The sequence below is a fragment of the Pseudopipra pipra genome, chromosome 6 (genome assembly GCF_036250125.1).
Source record: "Pseudopipra pipra isolate bDixPip1 chromosome 6, bDixPip1.hap1, whole genome shotgun sequence".
NCBI lineage: Eukaryota > Metazoa > Chordata > Aves > Passeriformes > Pipridae > Pseudopipra > Pseudopipra pipra.
Genome location: NC_087554.1, coordinates 22,571,775 through 22,596,917, shown reverse-complemented (window position 1 = coordinate 22,596,917; position 25,143 = coordinate 22,571,775). Strand labels below are relative to the sequence as shown.

The 25,143-nt window shown below is 36.9% G+C and overlaps 1 long non-coding RNA gene across 1 annotated transcript in view; it reads left to right on the top strand.

Annotated features, from left to right (window-relative positions):
* Positions 1–19,490: 19,490 nt before the first annotated feature.
* Positions 19,491–25,143, top strand: part of LOC135416782 (uncharacterized) — a 63,440-nt gene continuing 57,787 nt past the window's right edge. Inside the window, exon 1 of the long non-coding RNA XR_010431719.1 lies at positions 19,491–19,573. This is a non-coding gene — a long non-coding RNA (uncharacterized LOC135416782). The remainder of the gene's footprint in view (positions 19,574–25,143) is intronic.

Here is a 25,143-nt window from a genome sequence, read left to right as displayed (position 1 = left end):
AGAAAAAAAAATCTATCAAAATGCAGGCAAAGAATCCCAAGAGAGTGACTAGTCACCTCTGTTGTGTCCTTCAGATACTTGCTACAGATAGGTGATTAGTAAGTAGAATACAAGGCTAATAAACCTGTGTTATTTATTCTGTAATGCAGTTCTTTCTAGGGCATGTTTTCTTAGAAGATTGATTAGTCTATGCATTGTGCAAACTTGAAAAATACAAAATTTTTAGACACAGCAATTTTTTAAAATCCCATTCTTTACATCAACACTGCCATAGTCCTCTAGTATTGCCTATGCTAGTGTAAAAGTTAAAGTTGAGACACCAGCATGGAAAAAAAACTTGAAGGGCAATTTGACTGCATTATAATGAGGACTGGGAAAAAAATAAAGCTTTCTGCCTTCACATTGACTCACAAAGTTAACAAAGAAAGTTCTACATGAGGGAAAAAAAGCTGCTTAATCCACAGAGTACTGCTAGCTACATCAACTAGCCTGTTCCCTAGGCTGCTTAAACTAACAAGAGTGACAAAACTCTATTCAACTGCATAGTATTTAAGCATGAGCTCAAAAAAACTGCTGACACTGTACCTGTGTGAATGCTGTGTAGTGACTGCTATTGGGAGTGCACAGGAAATGTGTAAACTCCGTATCTGAGACTGAAATTTCTCTGAAGTAACTGTTTAAAATACTGGGGACTGCCTTAAATTTTGCCCATTTTGATTTTCACAGGTACTTCTGTTGACTTATGTTGACTTAATCTGGAGTTCTGTTTTCCCCTCACACCTAAGGATCAGCTACCTATACTGAGTTTTTACTGTAAAGATCAGGGGTTTTTTTTGCAAAGTAGGACTCCCGTATGACTGGTTTTTTGACAGCAGCTAGCAGAGCCATATCTAGAATAATAAGTCAAACTTATGCACTCCTATCTGGAAACCATATTAAAATTCTCATCAATTCCCTTGGAAATCCTACAAGCACTGGTGATTTAGGACTTTATTCAGCAGTTGGTAAACAGAGAGATAATTGAAGTGCTTTTCATCCCTTTCGTTTCTTCCTTGGGCTAACTGGGAAATGAATTCTTAAAAATGCCTTAAGGGCAATCTGTTTTTCAGACCTGTCACTCCTTTCAAGACAGAAATTTCAGTACTAACAATATCTATGCAAGCAAAGTTTAGAAGCAAACCATTAGGTGATACTTCAAATGCAACTACTGAATGAACGGAATGTAACTTACTTTCTCTCAGGAAAATGTACTACCTGCAGTTTCATTGATATGTTTTCTACCTGAAACACAAGTATGGAGGAAATGAGAAATGAATCCTTTGCTCATTTCTGGAAGGCAGAGTTACAGCAGTTGTGATGTGCACCATGCCTTAAAAATTATAACAATTACTTACCTCTAAGCATCCATTCCAAGCAACAGAAACAGGGAAAGAGAAGGGACTTAATGAAATGGACTTAACTGGGCCCTCTTCAACACTCAGCTTTTCAGAGGACTGAAAAGTTATACCAGGAATGAATGGGCACAGTACAGAGGACTCCTTCCATAGATCTCTCAGTCAAAGGCATTGGAAATGTGTACAAGCTTATGAGATATATTCTGCTCCATCAGCTCTCAGCATAGAGAGATAAATTTTTCTCATTATCTTTTGTACATATTTCTAGTATAAAGCATAGCAAAGTAGACTAGATCTCTGAGTACTAATTTTCCTTTAAAAGCATGAAAATATCTTACAGTAAGCAATAGCATACTCTGGCACTTTCCAGTGCTCCTTTTCAACTCCATTCAGTTTAATAGCTCTTGCTGATCAAATTATTCCCATAATGATACAAGGAGAGAAAGACGAGGAAATGCCATGACATGGCTGAGTCTGATTCTACAGGGTTATTGAAGACAGACTAATGCCTTAAGTGAGCTGACACAACACACAAATGGAGCTTTAATAATTTCTGATGAGTCAAGGTTGCAAGTATCTCACTTAACAATGGTGAAGATAGCAGGACCAAGTCCCCATTCACATCCCCAGTGTGCTGTCCCCATTCATTTATACAACACCAGAATAGAAATCCACTGACATTGTAATGCACAGCCTGCTCAAACGACCCACACCTTTGACATCCAATTCTGTGAGACTTTAGAGGGCAGGAGCACAGATTACTATTTAGCCCAAAAGTAAGATAATGAGCTCCATGGTGATTTCAGCTCTGCCACTCCCTTTATACATTCTCTGACCCTGGACAAAACATTCTATCTTTCTCTGTTGATATTTAGTTTTCACAGGTACAGTGAGAACCTTGTAAGAATGGAGCTTATTAATGAAAAAAAAAATCAAATCTTTCCTTTCAGGGATGGATAATAAAGTCAATTTATGACACTAAAACAAGCAAAATCCCTTGAAAGTACAATTTGATATGAATTTACATCTTGCTTGATGATTCATTTGAGAGATGAAAGCTTTTTTTTTTATTATAGAAAAAAAGGAACTTAAAAGACAAAACTACTGAAAAATAAACCCTAAAAGCCTCAGTTTATGCCTTCCTCTTCTTGAGCTCTAGAAAATAAATATTCTGAACACTCCTTTTATCAGGGCCTCTTAAATGGAATAATTTAAGGGAAAAACAAACAGCAATTGTAAGATTGTAAAGAGAAATTAGCATTTTGCTCAAAAGGAATAGCAATTAGCAATGATGGCGTGATTTATACTAATTGAGATTAAGTCAGACAAAATGGCAACATTAGTAATCATTTGAAGTACTGTATTACTCATTATACTGTGCTTTGTAAACATCTCTCTTGAAATTAAAAAGTAATTAGTAGCATTTTAGTAATTTAATTCACTGTAATTAGGATTTTAGGGAAACTACAGCTCTGCTGTTGGGAGCCTTTAAGGTTTTGAATTGAGGGAATGGTGGGGTTTTTTAGATCAGCTTTTAGTGGTGGTTCATTTTCTGTGGTCCACAGAGGCAAAGGGTATCATTGAAAGTAATATGAAGGTATTCATCAAATATGTCTCAGAATGGACATATGCATCAATCTAAGTGCAGTGATGTGAACTCACTGGCTTAGAGAGATGTTAATAGGGTTACAAGGACAAATCTAGATCTCAATTCAAAATCAGTCTGGACAATGAATAAGTAAAGTTGTTACTTTCAAGGGTATGCTTTCAAGTATGTCCAGTGCAGAACAAGCTGTTATCTGAGCAGAATATGGGACATGAAATTGCCCTCCTTATATAAGATCCAGCAAAAGGAGACACCTCAGCTATATATCCACCAAATGTTTTAAACAAGCAAGCATTCACGTTTGAAGGTAAAGTGTGTCTGCAGAATTACCCTTCTCAGTGATAATAAGATACACTTGCAGAGTATGGTGTGTATTTAACACCCACTAGTGTGAGTAGTCAACTGGTTCAAGGAAGATGTGAAGCCCATACCCTACCTAGGGTTGGTATCCCACCAAGCTTCACAGAACTTCCTGTTGGTTGTGCTTAATAACAGTATATTAACAGACTGTGAAAGCAAAACAAAGTATCTAGTTTACCTTTGACATATCCACGCTATCCATCTGTTCAAATAGGTATTTAGAACAATTCTGAAATTCCACCAAAATCTCTGTTGATGTCTGTATGACATTTTGATTATACACATCCATAATTAAAGTTTCTTTGCATTTGAACCACTAAGTTACAATTCAGAAAGACGTCTGAGGGAAAATTTTAAAGAATGTTTCAGGACAAAAGTTAGGACTATTCACTTATTTATCCTGCCTTTTTTAGAGTACCTCTCATTTGCCATTGACACAGAACATTGCAGAGACTGTCTTGGAAAAATCTATGGTCTTCTGATATCACCTCAATGGCGAATGAGATCCCAGTATTTTGCACGGGAATGAAAGCTACCAAAATAAACTTAGCTGAAGCATCTGACATTGGCTGTTTCAGCCTCTTACTGGATGATAGCCCCTGTTACAACCTGCTCCTGAAGGTGAGGGTAACCCAGGCTCTTGTTAATAGATCCCTTGGGGCAGATTAGACTGAAACAACACTGAATGATCAGTGTTTAAAATGTATATATGTGTAGATATATAGGGTTTATTTTAGAACAATTTGGTTGCAATAGAAAGGATGTATGTAGCCATTTTGGTTATTATCTATAGAAATATAGCAATATAAAGACAACACTTAAGAAAATGTATAACAGAAAATAATGAAAGAAAGAGAAAGAAAGGTTAAGGGTAGAAAGATTTCACCAGCCATGGACCCAGCAAAGAGACTTGACTTTTCTGATGTCCCTCAGTCAAAGTGATGGTTGCAGTCTTGATCTATCGGGGGAAGCTCATGAAACATAGAGTTCTATGGGTTAATATATGCTTAGGTTTACATGGGAATACCCAAGCACCTCCCCTTGGGAGGCCCATCTTGTAGCCTCCAGTGGTGGGTGGTCATCTCCTCTGTCTTACTTGGATCAGAGGTTTTGCCAGCATACATCCAAAAATTCTTCTCCTCCCCTTTGGCTGTGTGTGCAAACTTGGCCTCAGCAAAGCCCCCTGCCACCATGGCCCATTGTTTTGAGTTGTTAACCATTAACATTTCAGTCTCTCACAGCACCCTAACCCCTCCTGTACAAAACTTCTAGAAGAAATTTGCTGGCACCACAATCTGATGGCTGGTTAGTTCCTTCAAGGATTTGTATGACCAGGACATATTCAGTCACTTCAAGTGAAAAGTTTGTCACATTTTGGGAAACACTGATTTATTTTATACCAAAGCTTATTTCCACTGCAAGTTCCCAACAGGATTCTAAAGCCAGGGCTGTCCAGAGCAGGAAAGTTATGTTTTGTGAAAGAAATTTGGAAATTTGAAATCTGTTTATCTGCGTAATTGTCATGCACAAAACCAGCCTCATCCATATACAAAAGAAAGCAGGAAAACACAGAAAGACTAGTTACCAACAACCCAGTAGCTACAGCAGTACTGGAATGCTGTTTAAGGAATCTAAAAGAGGACCTCGAAACCGAAGCAATGCACATCCAGCTCGGATTTAAGGAGATAAATGTTTTATTTTTCTGTGTGTCTCCTGTTGGTGCTATTTCAGTGGTACTAAATAATTTAGCACTTACTGGGGCATGAAACCAGCTCACTGCTCTGAGTCATACACATGAGAAGGAAGGTGAGTTCAGGATTTGAACATTGAGACTTTAACAGGTCTCACTGTTGTGACTGGATACCTGAACAATAAACCTGTTTTTTAACAGGGTTGGCCTTCTTTCTGTCCCACTAAATATTATATAAGAAACTCTAAATCAGTAAGTTCTGTTTCTATTAAAAGAAAGAAATATATCATCTGAGTCAAAATGGCAACCAGTTTTGCTAAAAACATACTGTGATCTCAATGTATATTAAATTATATTAGCAAAATAAAACCTAATTGTAGGACTGTAGAAAGGCAAAGGAGCTGAAAATTTAGTTTTGACTGTCCTCACAGGAGTGTTAAAGATGACTAAAAAATGGAGATTCAGTTCTACAGTACTAATTACAAAATAATCACAATAAGGAAACTGCAGTGGTTAGTTTCCTGGTTTTAAATTCTGGAATTAAAATAGTGTTTGAGACACTGGTGTAAAGTATACTTGCCATATTTCCATTTGTTTACTTACTGAAGCACTGTAATTTCTTATAAATATACCAAAAAAAGCATCATGGTAAGTGTTCTCTGACATATGTAAAAGACAAATTACCAATAAAAAAAGACTTTTTTTTTCTGACAGATGGGTTGCAGTAAAGGAATGGCAGAACAGCATAAGACAGGGCGGGGGAAGAGGGGGAGTGCCTGTCAAGCTGGAGGGTGTTTATTTTGACATGACTTCTAAATGTAAAAAACAGATCTTATCAGATGATTCTTATAATATTTGAAGCTGTACAACTGAAGTAGTGGCAAGCACAGAAAATAATTTATACTAAGAATTGGAATTCCTTTTTTCTTTATCAACTGGATTGTTTTAATTTTCAAAAAGTCATCTGCGAGGGTTACTCTACTGATCTACTTTTCACTACCTTTTTGTAAGCTTTAGTTCATTTCCTTTTTTCAAATCTCCATGGATTTGTTCTGCCTCTCAGACTCCGTGCTCTCTTCATGCAATCCTTGCCCAGTTTTCCTCCTTCTTAGATGTTTCTTCAGTGTACTTTTAGGTATGAGACAGAGTGGAAGGAAAAGGGTTTAATCTGTGGGGCTTCCTAATACTGTCATCACAACCACATACTGTTCTCATTTTACATGTGATCCCTTTTTACACTTATTATCTTTTTATTGTTTATTCACAATATATTTTTTTAAGTACCTAATTTGGCAGTTTGGCTCCACATTCTGAAATCCACTCTTGGATGTCTTGTCATCCATTTAAAATGTCATTTGCACAGAATCAGGCTCTTAAGTAGTAATTGGTCAGAAATTTTACAGTTATTTTATACCAAGAAAGAAAGTGGAAAAAGAAACAGTACCCTGACATCTATTTTTATGCCTGAATTGATTCTGTAGAACAAAATGACCTGGCATAAGTTAAAAATTACAGGTTACTCAGCCTTCTTCTGGGATTATTTTGGTTATTATGGCTTTAAGGTATGAAAGAATGTCCCTCTATCAAGGGTCTCTTCCTTTCATGGCAGATATCTACCTGATTTTGTTGCAGTCACTGGTAGAGAGGTGAGAAGTTAACCTAGAGTATTTTATACATATCTGCAGGATTCTGTAGGAAGCAGGAAGACTGGGTAGCAGGCCAGGGCACTGCAGGCAAGCATATTTAAACAGGTTTCTGAATGAATTTAGTGCTAGAGGTTCCTTCTATCAATGTATTCTTCTGGTGCAAGGACTATCAGGACATGTTTCACCCACACAGAGAAGGTAGACCTTGGGTGGGTTGACTATATATTAAACTTACATAAACAGTTTGTCCTCACTTTGATATTGTTGTATTACACTTAAAAGTATAGATTGATTTATGCATACCATCCACTCTATTATTTAGATTTCTTTTCTATCTCCTACTTCAAATTAATTTACTACCTTTTATTTCTTTAGATGTTTTGTTTTTACCTTTCCATTTTGTCCACTGTGTTCAGTTCCCATCCCATCATCTAATTCTACTAGATGGAACACAAGCTTTACAATTTGAAATCAAGCTACCGCATTCAACACGTTCAAGTACTTTCAGAATTAGATGAAATGAATCAATCTGTTTTCTCAGTGTGAAAGGACTATTGAAATTCTTCCTGATTCTCCTGAAAGATTGTTGTTCCAAAGAAAAGTTACAAAACCTGTAGAAGTTTAGTCCTATGGATAGTAAATAAACAACTACACCACACAGTTGCAACCACCTTTGGAAAGACGATTCACTCAGTGATGGATGAAATCTCTTTCTGTTAATGTGTGCTTTATCCATCGGTGAGAATGTGCCTCTCTTTAGCTGGAGAGCTTTGTCTAAAAACATAATGTCAGGAAGACAAAACCTTATGATCCATCAAGGTCGTTCCATAGGATAAAGTATTTGGTAGTTAGCATATTGATAGTGCATTGGAATTAAGGAAGCATTAATTGACAGCATTGGTTTCTGTAATCACTAGTGATTCTACTGTCCAGATTGCTCTACTACTTCCTCAAGCTCCATTAAAAAACATCCTTTCTTCTGCACAGGAGACTTCTTTTCTCCTTTTCCTTCTTCTGCTAAAGACAATAATAACTGACAACTTACCATCTAAATAATGAACATAGAGGAGGATGTGTCCCAGCTCACTCAGGGCTTTAATTGTCTTTAAATCAAACTATCTGTTTCCTCCAAAAAAGCAGCACTCTTATAATTGTCCCTATGCCCATTAACCAAGGGTTCAACTTTCCTCTGGTGCTTGTGGGTAAAAGGACCAAACTCATTTAGCAGCTGCCAAATATGCACAAACACACAGAGAAGAAATAAATACAGAGGTCAGTGTATTTATGATACAGGAGTATTGGGAATTCATCTGAGAAGCTGCAGATCAATGGCATAATATGAGGATCTGGGGGGTTGGGAATCTCTCTTTAAAAAATGCTATTTCTGTTACTTTTTAAAAGATATTAATAGTTCATAAGTGATGATGGTTTTATGAGGGATGCTAATGTTCTCCTTACAGTTCACTCCTTTTTTACATATTTTCTCTTCCTTAAAGTTTTTTATGGTACATCCGCCTCCCTTTATGTAAGAAGAACTGGATACACCTCCTAATTCAGGGACATTTCTAGGTCAACTTTGCTTTACTTCTGTCAAGGAAAAAATTGTACCATCTGTATTTTGGTCTGTACACTAGTCTTGTTTGGTTTGAAGTGAACAAGGTTCCCCAGGCAATAGTTATTAGAAAGAGACTGGGCATGTTACTTACAACAGACACAAAAAAGTCAACCCGATCTTGAAAGAGGAACTCTAAATATGGCTTGAGAAGGTTATATGTATGACAGGATTCAGGTTGTTAAGCAAAAATGAAGGAGTGGGCTGGATTTGAAAAATACTCCATCCAAAGTCCTAAACTACTATTTTAAGATTGTAGTTATTTAGAACAGCCAATTTAATGAGACTTCCATTATACTAAACTTTTATTTTTGTAACCTGTAAAATTTATTGTTAGTCTACTGAACACAGTGTAATTACTCTGCAATTACAGTGATGTTAAAAACTGTAAACCAGGCAATTAACCTTATGACTACAGAAGTGTGTTGTCAGTAGAAGTAGCAAAACATGTAAGTTCAGAATAATGACGCTGCCATGTGCTGAATATGAAACTCATGAGATGATGAAGAATTCACTTCTATAGTTAACCTCCCTGTTACATGAATTAGCTGCAACTACTGCTATGAAACAAATTATCCATTATGTAATTGCATAGCAGTTGAGAAAAAGAAAAAGATCTCTTACATTTAAGATTCAGGGACACACTCTTGCAACCTGATTTACCTAGCAAAGCCAAATAATCTCCTTCCATAGGCAACAGAAGAAGAAACCCCTTCCAGAGTTAAGAAGATTACAGTTCTCTGGTTCTGTCCTAAAATTTCAGAGCAGACAAATAGGTGGACACAATGTGTACTATTTGTATGGGAAGACCATCAGCCCAGATCACAATGTGGAGACTGTTGATTCGGGGCATGCACAGTAGCTCTGTACGTCGATTTCTGAAGGACAGGTAGCTTAGTCAAAGCTCTATCTTGGTTTAGGTGCCTGGCATGGAGACAGGGAAATTACAAATTTTCTCTTCTTCCTTTCACAAAAATTCAAAGCAGAAAGAATGTATATGTCTAGAAATTCCAAATTGATAGTAGTACTGAAAGAGTTAGCTACTAACCCCTAGCTAAACTATATGTTTCAGGAGATTAAAAAAATATTAATTCTGTATTAATTCCTTCTATCATTTCATGTTAAAAAGCAACACAGAAAAGCTGAATGGATTTCTCCCGTGGCAGAGAAGTCAGATCTTGAAGTTTATAGTTAGATATGAGCCCTCTTATAATGTGCAAGATCTAAGAAGTAACAGTAAAGAAATGCCAAGAGGTTCTGCAGGAAATCTGGCCCACGCATTGCAGAGTAACATTCTCTTATTATCTATAAACTCTATATGGTTCTTTACTTAAAAAAATCTCTCTCCACAGTTTGAATAGAACTACCAATACTACTACACCGCAACTGCAGCTGTTGTCATTTCTCCCCTTTCCCAAATCAAGATCTTCCCATAGATTAGGAAGATGTGTTTCTATTATGTTTCATGATTAGAAAGATACACTACAACAAGTAATTCTGTCTCCCTAAATTGCCTCTGTAGTTTAAATTCCTAGCTTGAAGTATTCATGATGTTTCTATGTACTGATGCACAGCTTCATCCTTCACTTTATTAGCAGCTCCTTTCTAGTAATGAGTAAAATTCTATTTTGTATTATATAAGTAATAACTAATATGTTCCTTTAAATAAAACACAAATAACACCAAGTACTCTTAATCAGTAGAACTCAAACTATTTTCCAAAAGAACTCTCCTCTTTTGAGGAAACAGAGGTGCAGGCTTGTAAAATGAATTTCTAAGATTTTCAGGAATGGCAAAAATATCAAAGAAGAGAAATCCTCTCTCTTGAGTTCAAGGACAATACTGTGTTTAGTACTGTTCATTACAAAGGTATATTATAAAATATTCTGTTCAAAAGCAGGAGTATGTGTATAAATACTTGTTAAGATAAAATATTCAAGAGAAATGTAACTTTGCATGTTTCTACCATGATTGATTCTGGGCTCATAGAGAAGGAAGATTCAGGATTTGGCAAAGTCAGTTGCCAATTTTGCATTACATACTCCATGCTTTTGTCAGCAAATTTTATTTGAAAGAAGTATAATCCCTTAATAATCTAGGAACCTGAAGGAAATGAATGTTTAATGTAGTCTCTTTAATTCACAGTCAAGATCAGAGCAGGAAGAATCTCCTGGTTTTCACAGACAAAAGAAACTCCTCAATCTTAAAATCAAACTTTTTTTGCTAATCTGTACAAATCACAAAACAGATCACTGAAAACAACTTGCAACCAAGGTATTTAGTCTCTTCATGTTATGGACTTCCAGCGGGTCTTGTTAAAATATGTAAATAAAAAAGAAAATAGTCCATTATACACTAAATAACTGAAAATGGCAGAAAGCCCATGAGGTTTAATCAGTTAGGTGGATATGCAGGATTAAGCACAGACAGAATCAAAGAGCGGTAAACTCAAAAATATAACCAAAGGTTTCATGAGGTGTACAGAGTTCCCAGGAAATAGAAGTTTATAGGAAAAAAAAAAAGAAGGAAGTTTGGCTTGGGAATTAAAAGGGAAATGTAGGCCACAAACTCTTGAGCTACATAGGTGATTAAAACAATATTGTGAGAATTATATCAGAAGAAGCACAGTCCCAGAAACACACTGGTAAGAAGTAGTAAGACATTACTACTAACTACTAAGTACTAAGACATTGAAAGCCAAAGATTTAAGAGAATACATGTAAAGAAGAAACCTTGCTGGGAGGGATTCTGAGGAACAAACAATTTCAGTTGAATGCAAAGTCAGAAAATACATAACACTTATTTATCTCTTCTCCTGTTTGCTCAGGAATAAAAAAGACAACTTCAGACTCTGATGAACAACTCCTTAGAAGTTCAATAGGAGGCACAGGAAAAGGTTAAACTAAGTTAAGAAGTCATCTTCATGTCTTTATTAGTGTGCTATGATAAAAAGATGCAGATACTGAAAAGAAGCTCTTTGAAGAGTCAATGGAAAGTCTATCAAACAAAAGTAAGTAAATTAAAAAGAAAATCAAATTTTTCATAGAGGAACTCTTTTCTTGGGAAAATATGGCAATTGGAAAGCATCAACCTTGTAATCTTCTCCTGAACACTGAATAACTTTCTTAGATCTAAGATTTAGTTGTTTGGAAGCTGTTTTCCCAGCCAGCTGGAAGGGACTAACTTACCCCTCTCCATAGAGTTCCACTTCTTATTCACTTTTATTGTGTCACCTTTGATTTACCATCTGCTAAAATGGAGAAAGAATGGAATGCAGCTCCTGAGGCCAGAATCAATACATGTTTCATGCTGAGTGGCAATAGAGTAAAACTTTGGGGAACAAATGTCACCAGAAATGTTTGTGTTGGAATTCATTGCTTATTGTGAAGTACATTTGCATCTTGAAAATGTGGTTTTGCTAAATGTATTTAAAAAAATATATTAAGAAATACATTAAGAAACCCATAACATAGAAGGGAAACATTGTGCGTGTGTATTTAGAAAATGTTTTAAAGTATTTTATTTATATCTGTAGTTAAGCTATGAGAACCAATTTTTGCTGAAAACTTCATAGGACTGTGGCAAAAGTATCAAAAAAGTACAAAGTTCAAAATCCCTTTTCACTGATTTTCCCCCCATGACTTGCAATACCATGCCTTTTCTGGGCATGGCATCTACAAAGTCTACAATGCCACCTACAGAGTTCCCACATTTTCCTGGACTTTCTCTCAATTTTACGCTTTGAAAACACTTTGTAAAAACTACTCTTCTTTGATCATATCGGAGTCAGACTGGGGAATTATTTCAGTTTATCTGTCAGCTACACGGATTCTTTACTGGTTAACTCGCTTTCCCATCCAATTATTTACATATGAAATGAATAATGCCATTCCAGTTTTGTTCCCTTTTCTTCTTCTTATGTAGGTTACCTCCATTATGTATTTTCAGATCACAAAAATTTCAGAAGAGTGGTCTCTGTATTTTTGTAAGTAGTACTGGGCATACAAGAAACACTTATACATTAATAAAAGGAAACAGAATTTCACCCTTTTTACAAAACTGAGAATATATAACCACATGTTTTAATTCCTTGTCCAGAGAGATAGAAAGAAACCAGGATTGAACTGTCATTAAAGCCTCAGTGGATTCATTTGCCAGGAAGTATCTGTGTCTGTGTGCACATATACACATGTATATGATCTCTATACATTTCCATGCAGATGCAGTTTTTGAAGTGAAATAGAAATCCATATGGTATTTCTACATCACAAGAGGTTTCACAGATATCTAAAGTTCTCATAAAGGTGAAACATTACGATGTACACTCATAGAAGAACTCCAGAGGAGCTACAGTAGCAGTTTGTATTAGCTTTTCTGTGTGATATCCTATAGCATTTGACAGGCACAGAGAGCTTAAGACATTCCAAGGTTAGAGGACAGACTGAAGCAGGGAACAAAATCTGTCCTGAAACTTTATTTCTTCTAGTTTTGAATAGAAAATCTTAGTGAGCTGAATATTATCTCTGTCAGAAAATCTGTGATGACTGCATTCTCATCCCTTGCACTCTCATCCACAGCATGGATGATTAAAATTGAAGAAAAAAATAGTCTTTACATTCAAGAAGCATAAAGAATGACTATTTTAATTTCTAAAGTAGAACTTAGAAAGAATCTTAACAAACAAGCCATAAAAGGTACTATCTATATAATTCAAAAGCTCTATACTAGGAAACTTATTTAACAATAAAGACTTGTAATAAGTAAGATCTTTGTTTGTGAAGTGTGTGAACTAACCATAACAAAGCTCAGTGCGTTACAAGAGTTATTATTGTCTGCTGATATAGTCATGTTTCAGAGGCCATGCCACAATATTACTTCTCAATCAACTGGATATAGTATGTCTGATGAAGACTAAATGACAATTTAAGGTCTACAATAGTCTAACAGAGGTCAGAAATCTAGTCTTAAAACCTAAGCTGCTTTGTATGGTTAATGGTGAAATGATTTTTTAAAATTCTTGAAAATAAAATCAAGTCCTTCAGTAGCATTTACTTCTCAATCCAAACCCCAAGTATGGCTCAATTTTCAGTTTTGTGTTTTCGGGTAGGAAATAAACTTCAGTCACTTCAAGAAATTATGTTAAAAATGTATTTTAACTAATGAATTTAGCTCTTACTTGGGAATTCAGCATGATGAATGTATAAAAAGACTCACAGACTGGGTTGGAAGGGACCTGAAAGATCATTTAGTTCCATCCATCCTGTCCTTAAACACTTCCAGGGATGGGGCATCCACGACTTCTCTGGGCAACCTGTGCCAGTGCCTCATCACCCTCACAGTGAAGGATTTCTTCCTTATATCTGATCTAAACGTATTCTTTTTCGGTTTGAAGCCATTCCCCCTTGTCCTATCACTACACGTTCTTGTAAAAGGTCCCTCTCCACCTTTCTTGTAGGCCCCCTTTAGGTACTGGAAGGCCACAATTAGGTCACCCATAAGCCTTCTTTTTTCCAGGCTGAACAAATCCAACTCTCTCAGCCTTTCCTTGTAGGAGAGGTGCTTCATGCCTCTTAGCTTTCGGAAGGATGGTTGTCTTTGGGGCAGGAAAGCTCAGGACTGCATCATAAAACAGTTTATACAGAATATATATATAAAAAATCATTAGTAGAAATTAATACCATGTACAAATACTCAAAATCTGAAATAGTTAACAAGGTAAAGACTTTGAGATAAGTGTGTGTGCCATAATGTGGATGGCAACACTGCGGTGATCAGGAGTGCTGGGGTGCATTTGTTGCTACAGTTTGTCTGGGAAAATTGAGATGAGTGTTAAATATGTTAATTGGTCTCAATGAGTAAAATCATGGTTTATAGAGATCATGTTTTTTGCTTCTCCATGTGATATTCAGGGATAGGAAATATAGCCCTCAAATAAAATTGATTTATTTCTGAAAATGATAGTATATAATCCGAAATTTATTTTAATTTCAGTCTGGATTAAATATTTCACTGAAATTCAATGTGAGGTCATTAAAAGTCTTGATCATAATTTTGAAAGCAACTGCTGATATACTTGGAAAGAAGACATCCAAGTCAGGCTGACTTTTTTAACATTGACTCTAATATATTTTTATCCGAAATGGAATAAGAGAGGAAAAATGTTTAGATCCAATATGGAGTTTGGATCGAAGTATGCTCTTCAAAAAAATCCAAAGACATTTTTAGAAGACTTTCTAAAGATATTTTAGAGGATATGGCATAAGTTAAGGAATAATCAATCTCAGCCTGGCACATAACTAAATGAAACAGTTTTGCATCCTTTAGGCTACATCTATACTTTCTTGTGATCTGCTTCAGGGAATAATTGCTGAATTATTGTTCCAATTAATCTGGAGCAGTGTGCATCATCCCCATTCATGACTAGCCCCTTCTAAAACCAATTGGCTATATCTACACTGCATAGCACTTGGAGCATCGCCAGCTGAGAACATATTCCATAATCTGCTGTGCCAAATTAATGCAAGCACCCTTCAGTATGCCACACTACCCATCTGTCTGTCCTCACGTGCCACATGCTTGCACCATCAAGTTTCAAGATTAGCCATATGAAACCAACCTCTGCTCGGAGGTCCTGGATACAATAGGCTGCACCTGCAGCTGCCACTGCTGCATCCCCAGTGTGATAAATATTACCATCTTGTCAGGTCTGCCACTGAGTTGGCCTTGTCCTCCTATAACCAAGTTAAGCCTTAGGATATGATAAAAATGATAAAAAAAAATCTTTAAAGAAGAAATGATGTTGCACTGTGGCTCAAGGAGCCCAAACTTGGACATAGGACTTCAGGCATGGTCTTCTCAATTGTGGAGTGGAAGGATCACTTCCCTAGACTTGGTTTTCTTTGCTGCCACTGTGCACTGCTGGCTCACATACAGATTGCTGCCTACTTAGACACTTAGGTCCTTTTCTTTGGAGCTGTTTTGAACAGACAGTTCCAGAATGCACAGTTGTGGTGGGTTATTTATCACCAACCACCACACCGCCTGCCTCCCCCATGCACTATGTTTCCCATCAGATGCAGCTGCCTCATAACCTGCCATCAGTGTCCAGGAGGCAGCTCTCTTCTTCCGAGTCTACCCTCTCCCTGCTGAAAGCCACCCACGCCTTTCCTCCCCTGACAGTGGTGGCTATCTGCCCAACCAGTTCCTAAATGACCATAGCCTGGGGGCAGCATGGAGGAGCCTCATGAGGGAGCTTCCAGCAACATTGATGGGTATTGACCCCAATACTGGATATGCAAATCCCTGGGAGCCAGCCTCACAGCAGGTAGAGACAGAGATGAGAGAGGGTTGGAGAAGGCAGACTGCTGCTGGTGGGTTTGTGAGGGACAGCTGGTTCTGGTTCCTGTCCCTCGTGTGCCTGTTGGATATGAGCAGGCTGTGGGATGTCCAGATGGCATTTCTTTCAACTACCTTGTGAGCCTGTCATACTTCTTCTGTGACAGGCAGGAGCTCCTGACATGCTGAGGAAACAATGCTTCCGTGGAACAGTGGTGTTGAACAAGGCTCATGGCTTTTTCCCACCTGGATCCTTGGCCCAGCTTAGTGTATGGGTGTAGCTGGCTCCTGTCTGACCTATGTCCCCAATGGGGGTATGGAATCCCACTCCCCTCCCTGTGGTGTGCCATTGCGGGTAGCTGGATGACTCCAGTTATGACTTGGCAGCCTGTAAGCTGCTGGGAAGAGCAGCTCTGGCAGCATCTTCCCAGGTTTTCTGGGGAAAGGAAGATTTTTGTGATGCTCTGTAAAATCACAAGGGAACTACAAGGGTGAAAGAAAGAAAACCTGTGAGAAGGTTTCTTGGAAGGGGATGTATAATTGCTGATTTACTAAGGGATGTGCAGGAGCAGCAGCACTTTTTCTCCTGGTGCATGTGCTTGTGTATGCTGAGAGGGAGTAGGGGTGAATGAAGTCTTTTTTGTCCCTCCTTGCAATGACATTTTGACAAGTCACTTATTTACTTCATTTGTAGCTGCCCTTATGAAATGGTGATTATTCTATTGTTGGATCTGACCGTTTCAAATTTTATACATCCAGTTCAGGAAAAGATTTAATTTTTAAACAGAAATATCTATGCACTCAGTGGTCTTACTTGTGTGTTTGTTGTTCAGTGTCTTACAGAGACAGGGACAGCAGCTATTTTGATTTAGTATATTTTTGACATTGCACACTTTCATTTTTCTGGCAGAATTTCAATCTTCTGGGCCCAGTTTGGTTTTCACCTCTGGTGATGCTTACTTGACTGTCCAATCACTACTCTCTCAAGAACAAAGTGAAAGGAATATTGAAGTGACCTGACTTAGTCTGAGTATTTGTCAGCAGCTGAAAGGGATACCTGTTTTCTCAGGTCTTAGTCACTAACAGTGTCAAAGGCTAAAAACCTGTTTGAAACAACTATCTGGTTTTTATATACAGTATATTCTGTTTTGGATACAACTTTGTCATTTAACCGTACAAATTATGCTTTGCATTTCATTCTCTCACAGAGTTTTCAAGGTAGTTTCTGTGACACTAAAGATCAAATGCCATGAGTGACAGTGCTATTACAAGCTTTGCTATATTCAGGATGTATCTGCATATATATTCACTTACTATAACATCATTCCCTTTCTTTGAAAAATCTCACAAAGTATATTTTTTCTATACTAGTAAATACAATTGGTTTGGTTTATAAAAGCTTGCCAGTGAGTAGGTTGGGGGTGCACCAGAATCTGGGAGGAGATATAGCCGGGTCAGATGACCCCAGCTGACCCAAGGGTTGTTCCATACCATATGATGTCATTCTGAGCAATAAAAGCTGAGGAAAAGAAAGAGGAAGGAAGAGACATTGGGAGTTATTGCTTTTGTCTTCCCATGTAACCATTACACATTAATGAAGCCCCACTTTCTTGGAAATGGTTAAACATCTGCTTGCTGATAGGAAGTAGTGAATGAATCTCTTATTTTGCTTTGCTTTTTTTGTGCAGCTTTTGCTTTGCCTATTACACTGTCCTTATCTCAACACACAAGTTTTCTAAACTTTACCCTTCTGATTCTCTTTCCCTTCCCACTTGTAGCAGTAAACCTGCATTATATGGGAAAACTGTTGTTTAAACATGTCTTAAAATGGCTTTTTGTGGTCTCTTTGCAAACACATGCTTCTTCTTCCCAACACTCCCCACGACAAGTGTTATCCCATGCAGGAATGTCCTGAGAAGATACAGACCACTGTAAGGAGTGAGGGAGTGGCTGTGTGGATCTTAGCTGCCTCCTGAGCTTAACCCACAACAGAAGTTATTTTAAAAGGAGTGCAAGAGTTTAACATCTCAGTAAACTGCAGAATCAATACAGGATTGGACCTGAGCATACTAAAGCAAGTTCTTCCTAAATCTGATCAGTAGTGAAATAATTAATATTAACTTATAAATGGTCATTTTTATGTTTCAAAGTTAACAAGCAATAAAATGAATGAAGCAATTTAACTCTGTTGTAGAGACTGCAGTGGATTAGCAGCAGAATTTGAATTAAAAAAAAAATCTATGTATTAAAGTATGTAATACATCTATTATGCATTATGCAGTTCTTAAAAACAGAAAAGCTATCAACATACTTGTTATGTTCTGAACAATTATTCTTACTGTGAATCATGAATACTCTGATTAGATGTCTTGCCAACAACTTGAAAAATATGCAGACTGTTTACATCTTAAAGACAGAGATCTTTTTTTCTTTCAGTGCCTCTCCTCATCAGTTCAGTTAAACAGTGAGGTTGGACTTCATGGGTCTGTAGTTTAAAGTATTATTAAGAATTTTGTTCTATTTTTGACAGTGTCTCTGGCTAAAGATCCGGGTTATCTTCATTGGAATGCCTGGCAGGATTTCTTCATAAAATACTCCACAACAAGAAAATTTCAAAATGAAGTGTTCTTTGGAGACTTCACAGTCTCCAAGCCCTCATTACATTGCCATTTATACAATATGCTTCCTAATCACCAGGGTCACTTTGCTGCGAAGGTACATCACAAAGGGAAAGCAGTAAATCTCATCGAATATTTCACAACCCTCTCTGGCAATTAAAGTTTTAAATGGCATCTTCTCTGCATAGCCAGTAAAATGAGAATCAGAAGATAACTGCAGGATTGCTCAGATAAAATGAGCCAACTACTCTCTCATAATATTTCACATTGAGAGAAAGAACACACACTAAACTGAAAGACAATATACATTGTTATGGCACCTCACTGCGCAGCAACAGAAGTTTCTATGGAGTTCAACTGGCTAATAGGACAAAATACTTTTAGGAGCTCATTTCAAATATACTGAATTTCTTTATCATCTAAGCATTCAGAGAATGAAAATCCATTTTCTTTCTCTCTCTGAGAGATGCAGTATGTTGCCAAGGATCCCCCCTCTAACTGTGAAAGACCTTCACTGAATTCAGTCTGGACAATCTCTCCAGTGCTCCCATTTTCCATTAAACTTGGAACAGGATTATAACATATTTCCAGCCAATTTTAGAAGTTTTCAATCCACTGAGTATGCTAACACTTTTTGCAGAAACATCATAAATGAGGCTAGAGTCGCGGAAGCTAGAAGGTTGAGGATTTTCTTGAAAAATGCTTTTGCTCCCTCTATTTTGCATTCTTCAAAATGCTACAGAAAACCATGTCAGTGCAGCTCTCTGTTTTAGTGCAGAAACAAGACAGCCGAATATTGTAACTGAGAATTATGTTTCTAGATACTATTCAAATACTAGATACATGTACATAAAAAATGTTAAGAGTTGTTATATATTCTGTAGGGATTTTTTTCTGAGATAGCCCACTTAAAAATTGTGTATCTCCCATAAGAAATTAATCCAGTTAAACAAAGCCATTAAATTCCCAAAGCATGTTAATTTTAAAATGTTAAATTAAAATTTTGTTTTTAATCAATTATTTTTAATTGCAGTATTATATTCCAGAGTTTCCTAACCTTCTTTAATGTATCACTTAATTGTGTAATGACACATCACTTTTTGGCATGGAAAACAAATATTCCCTAACACTATCAAAGCTATGAAATAGTCAATAAAACTGCATCATTTTTAAGTATAGATAATAATAATGAATCTTGGGTCTTTGCATCTGTTACTATTGTGGGAAACTCCATGATGCATATGAAGAAGAGGAATAAGATGCTTTGTTGTGCCACTGAACAGTTAGAAGTTACTCAAGACTTGAGCAAAGAGTAAGTCCTATAGAAACTTATAGTTGGTAGAGAACTGGTTTCAAGGTAAAAATGAAACACGAGGACTTTTCATATGACTCTAAAACACACTGCATGCTATTAGCTTCACATCCATGATTTACTGGATACAGATGTTGTGGATGCCTCATCCCTGGAAGTGTTTAAGGCCAGGCTGGATGGAGCTCTGAGCAACCGGGTCTAGTGAAAGGTGTCCTTGTCCATAGCAGTGGAGTTGGAACTAGATCTTTAAGGTCCCTTCCAACCCAGTCCATTCTATGATATATAGCTATATATGCTCCTAGCCATATTTTTCAAAAAGCAATCAAGCACTTACATTAAAAATCAAAAACCAATGTCATGAAGTTATGTTTTTCATTCAATATTTATGATCACAAGCACCTAGGACTCTTTAAATCCTTTGAAAAGCCATTTTAGAGTTAGCATACTCTTCCATTCCTCCTGCCACAAAATTTGAAAAAAAACCTGAAGTAAAAGTGGATTGGCAGAAGAAAAGAAAGCACAAATTCTCATAAAAATATTTTAGTTTTTACAATCTTGTCTCGCAGGATTAATGACACATATTTTTAAGTGTAATACTTATCTAAGTATCTTTGAAAACCAGAGATAACATATGCACTTGAACTTTGTGTTTCAAACAGTACTGCAAAGATATGCTACAGAGAATAGATGTGTGCTGAGTGCCAGCTGTGGGGGACACCAGTGTCACCAGTGTCATAGAGACTTAAGTGTCATGAAAAATGGTACTGCTGAAACTGACAGGATATTTCACAGTAGAGATAATGAAGGATTTCTTTTAAAATTGTGCTTCATACAGTGAAGTTTCACTCCTCGGCACGCCAAGTCCTGCGGACTCTGAACAGCCAACACATGCTGAACTACCAGACACAAGGAATACAGCAGACAAATTTCAGTGAGATAGTCAAACCACGGTAGCTTAGCATTCTTTACTTGCAAAATTATTTCAACTGGTTTGACCCTTATCAAAAAACTTATTATGCTTCTAGTTGAAAAAAAAATATTGGTAAAAATGAGAAAATTTAATTTTACTTCATTTTAACCCAAAAAGCATAGGCTTCAAAGGAATCTGCAAGCCAAGTGACAGGCTGACATACATGCAGGGGCTATTCCTCAGTTGTGTTCCTTTGTGTTTTTCCTTTATGCAGTCTATCTGACTACATGGGTCCTCCGCAGCAAAGTAGAAATTAATTAAAGGCTCATCAAATGTGTCTAGGGCAGACCTTCTTTTTCCTCACTCCAGCAACATGTTGATGTGATGTATTAGAGGATAATAGATATGCTAGGGAACAGCATTACTTGGAAAGAATGCATCTAAGTTTGTTATGGTGATGTTGCTTTGACACTTACAGTTTAACTTCCATATAAATAATCTATTTTTTTTTCTTGTGTACTGGACTTTTACAATATCCTCTTCATATGCTTGATTCAGTATTCAGAGTTCTTAAAGCTTAGGAAAAGATGTCAAAAAAGATTCCTAGGGTTTAGTTCTTCTCTAGTTGTTGTTGTACAGAATATAGCATAAACTTTCTGGCAAAAATGATCTCCTCTTTGAAGGTGGAAAACCACAAACACTTAGTCTGACACTATAGGGTCCTGTGCTATTGCAATGTCCCTCTGCTTCTTTGAAAAGTAAGAGTAGAATTTGCTCTACCTCTGAGTGGTAGCTCTTACGATAAATTTTGTTACTATAATGGTTATGACTGTGTTAAACACAGTGTCCAGTCTCACAGCCTGACACTTGGGGATCATAAATGTACCATCTCCAAGGAAAAAGCAAAGGCTATCATTGTCATTTAGCATGACATTAAGTTATCTGAAGTTACTCCTGTGTGAAAATGTTATCTTTTGGGAATACCCAGGAACGGTTGGAGAGAGAAGGAAGAATTTCTTTGTAAAATGGTTAATCATTACAGTTTTTGCTTGCCTTTGAGCATTTGCACTCATAATTTTGTAATTAGCAGATTTAATTGCTTTCTGACACTAAGGATTAAGTAGCCTACCCTGCTCTCTGCTCTCAGAGCCATTAGTGTGTCTGTTGCCAAGGTCAACTGAGTCCATTTCAGTACTATTTCTCATCTATTTCCCTCTCACTAAATGAATACTCCAGGATGCCTAAGAACAGAGCATATATCAGGGCCCCATTTTGTTTGTACTGTCTACAGTAGACAATTTCAGGAAAATCACACCCAGTTCTTTTACTCTGGAAGCTATTATTTATACTAAGATATCAACCAACAAAGGTTACAAATTTATCAGTGTTCAATACTTTTTTTCTGACACAGTGGCAATAAATAATAATTACAGAAAGCATGACAGAATCACTTGATCATAGATTCAGAAAGTAGAATTCAGCTGCAGAGTTAAATCCTATGTGGGTTGTTTAACTTTTCTTTAGTTTCTGATGTCAGGTATGATTAATTATATCTTCAATTTACCCTAATATTTACATCCATTTGCATGTTGTTTTCATCAGCCTTGAAGATGCTTGGAGCTGAGAGAAAAATTCTGGGGTTTAGTATGCTTTTTCTGAACTTCTTTGGTTAGCTTATTGAAATGAAATTCCTTACTACAGTGGTTCCCACATGTATGTCTCTGTGCCATGCTCTTTCGTATTGCCTAAGACATGCACTGGAGTTTAATACTGACTGTCTAAGTTTCTTACAGTAAGAATGATGTCAAATTATACTATTACAAGGACTATTATCATTACCCTGAACCATGGAGATATATCAAAACACAAAGTATTGAAATAAAAGCTTTCCACAGGAACAGCATGGCACAGATCATGATTCAATTTAACTCTCCAAAAACCAGTTCGAATTAGCACAAGGGAAAACTACAAAGGATTTATTATATTAATGCATCACTTGAAGTGGCAAGACCAAAAGTAAAAACAAGAAAAATATTCTTTGCTCACAGGTAGAAAGGCAAAATTTAAGCAATTTTATTATATTTTTTTAAAAAACTTTCCTTAAATGTGGAGAAGTGCTCTGGGATTTTTAAGGAAGTCTGTGGATTGTGAAAATTTACATGGATTTGAAAAGCAAACAAATTAATGGAAGAAAAATTCGTCTTGAACTCCTGAATACAAAATCTTCACCTCTAATTGCAACAGTCCTCAAATGGTAAACTGCTGGATTCTGGAAGAATATTCAGAGCATTCCTTCTCTTGTTTTAATTTTATGCTCTTTTCACAATACTGTGGATTGTTTTGTTCAAAAAATGTTGATTTAAATTGTGCCTGACTCTATTTTCTTGCAAATTACCTGGAAAGGAGAATAAATCTTAAAATGATTAAGTTTGCTCATGACAATTTCAGAATAGTATAGATGTGGACCATTATCACAGAATGACAGACTTTATAAAACTCAGTGTGTAATAAAATGAAAAATTAAGTTTAGTGTAGATGGACATAAAATGCCGTCAAAGAAAAATAAGACTTATTTTCATATGTAAAATGATGGTTTCAGAGCTGGCCATTACCAGTCAGGACTGAGATCACAGTCTCATGAATCACAGTTCCATAAAAGCATCAGTTTAGTATTTGACAATTGTGAAAAAATGTTAAACATTATTAGGAAAGAAATATATTACAAAATATGGTTTAACAACTTCTTGGATACTGCATGTATAATATAGGAAATAAAGCTCAGATTGACTTGTTCTTATACAGTCATGGAGGACAGCGCACATAATTAGATGATGCATTGATTTTTCCCAGTACTTCCCCATATTTATGATATTATCTTTGGCTATTTAGATTAACGTATATACAGAATTATTTAAATTAAGTTCAATGAGCAATCAAGAAAAGCATAGGCAAAAGTCATCATAGTACTTATTAATGTATTCAAGAAATACTGAACCTCTTTTTTTAACAGTCAATAGAAATTTTGGCCCTGTGCATGGTGGCTTATTAATGTTACTTTGACTGTAAATTCATCAGTTCTAATCTTCAAACTAAGCACAGGCACGTTATAATGCAACGGGTCTCTGTTTGACACTTTTGAACAGATGAGTTCAGGTGTATTAACTCTGACTGATTCTTGTGACTGTCCATGTTGACACAACTGTTGAAAAACTTTTATGTTAGAACATGTAAGACCCCAAGCTCCAAGCTATGAGCTCATCAAAGAGGTATTACTTCAAAATATGCAAGGGTCCAAAAATTCATCAGATTTATTAAAAGGGTCTTCAGTTCTTTTATACCTTGAGAGGGCACAAGGGAGAAGGTGCCACACATGTTTTCTCAGGAGGTAAAACAACACGCTTTTACTGACAAACTTTAGAAAATAAGGTAACTTGGCAAAAGTTTAATGGGCAACATTCAAACAAAATTAAGCATTACACAAAGTATTGACTTAGCACATACTAACCCATACAACTTAGCAAAATCCAACTCATCCAGCTTTAAATTACTCAAAATATCAAGAAAGGAGATTAAGAGAAGAAGGAAAGAAAAAGAGCGAAAAAGAGAGAATTATAGCTACCACCTGGAGTACCATGCAATTCCAGCTTCCCCATGTCCAGACGGTAAGGTCCAAACACATGAAGACCACATGTCTTTACTTTTATCTGCTCTGGCCCCCCTGTGACTACCCCCCCAGGCAGGACTCCTGGCCCACTGGCCGTTCTGGGGCAAGGCATGGGCCAGTGCTCGTGGTGTGCCAGCCATTCTGGGGCTGGGTTAGGGGCTCCAGGGGATGTGGGCAAATACTCCTCAGCTGCTTTTGACTCACAGCTGATCCAGTTCTGCCTCAGGAGGCTTGAAGGGGCTGGGATGTGGAACAGGGCACCACCTCACCTCCATGAAATTTGATCTGTCCCTTCCTTTCCCCCCCCCACCCTTGAGTTGGTCCGACCCAACAAGTAAGATAGTAATCCAGCGTTTCACAAAACACTTAAGTCTTCAAAATGTTGCCCTCATGATAGGAACAGCAGCATGTGGCCACCATTACACCCGTCAAGATGGAGGTTGCTCTCGAGAGTTTGCCCAGTAGGTTCCATGAGGTTGCATTTTGACAGCTCTTTACCAGTGTTCAGGCTTTTCTAACTTTAAGCCAGGTTTCAACCTAATATTGCAGTATAAATAGTTGGACAATAAAGACTTCTGTGCAAGCTTGATGGTGAGCTAACATGACAGCAAACCCACATTCTTTATAACAAGTAACAAGATTGTTTTTACATTGTTGAACTCATGCTTTAAACCACTTCAAATACAAACCTGGAGTTATATCCCAAAGAAGCACTCTATTGCTAATAATAGAACCTTTTATCTTTCATTTTAGACACTGTCAAAGACAAGTTGTAGCCATGACAGATATATGATCTGATTTAGGATCTGATTTCTCTGGGAAATATTAGGACATATGCTTTCCCTATCCCAACCACCCACACACAATTGTCTCTAAAAGGAAATAATAGCAGCAATGGAAGAAAAAGACCATGCAGAGCATTAGGAGATACAGCTGATAGTAAACAGTAGTTTGCTTTATTCCTACACTTATTTCATACACTAACATCTTTAAGTA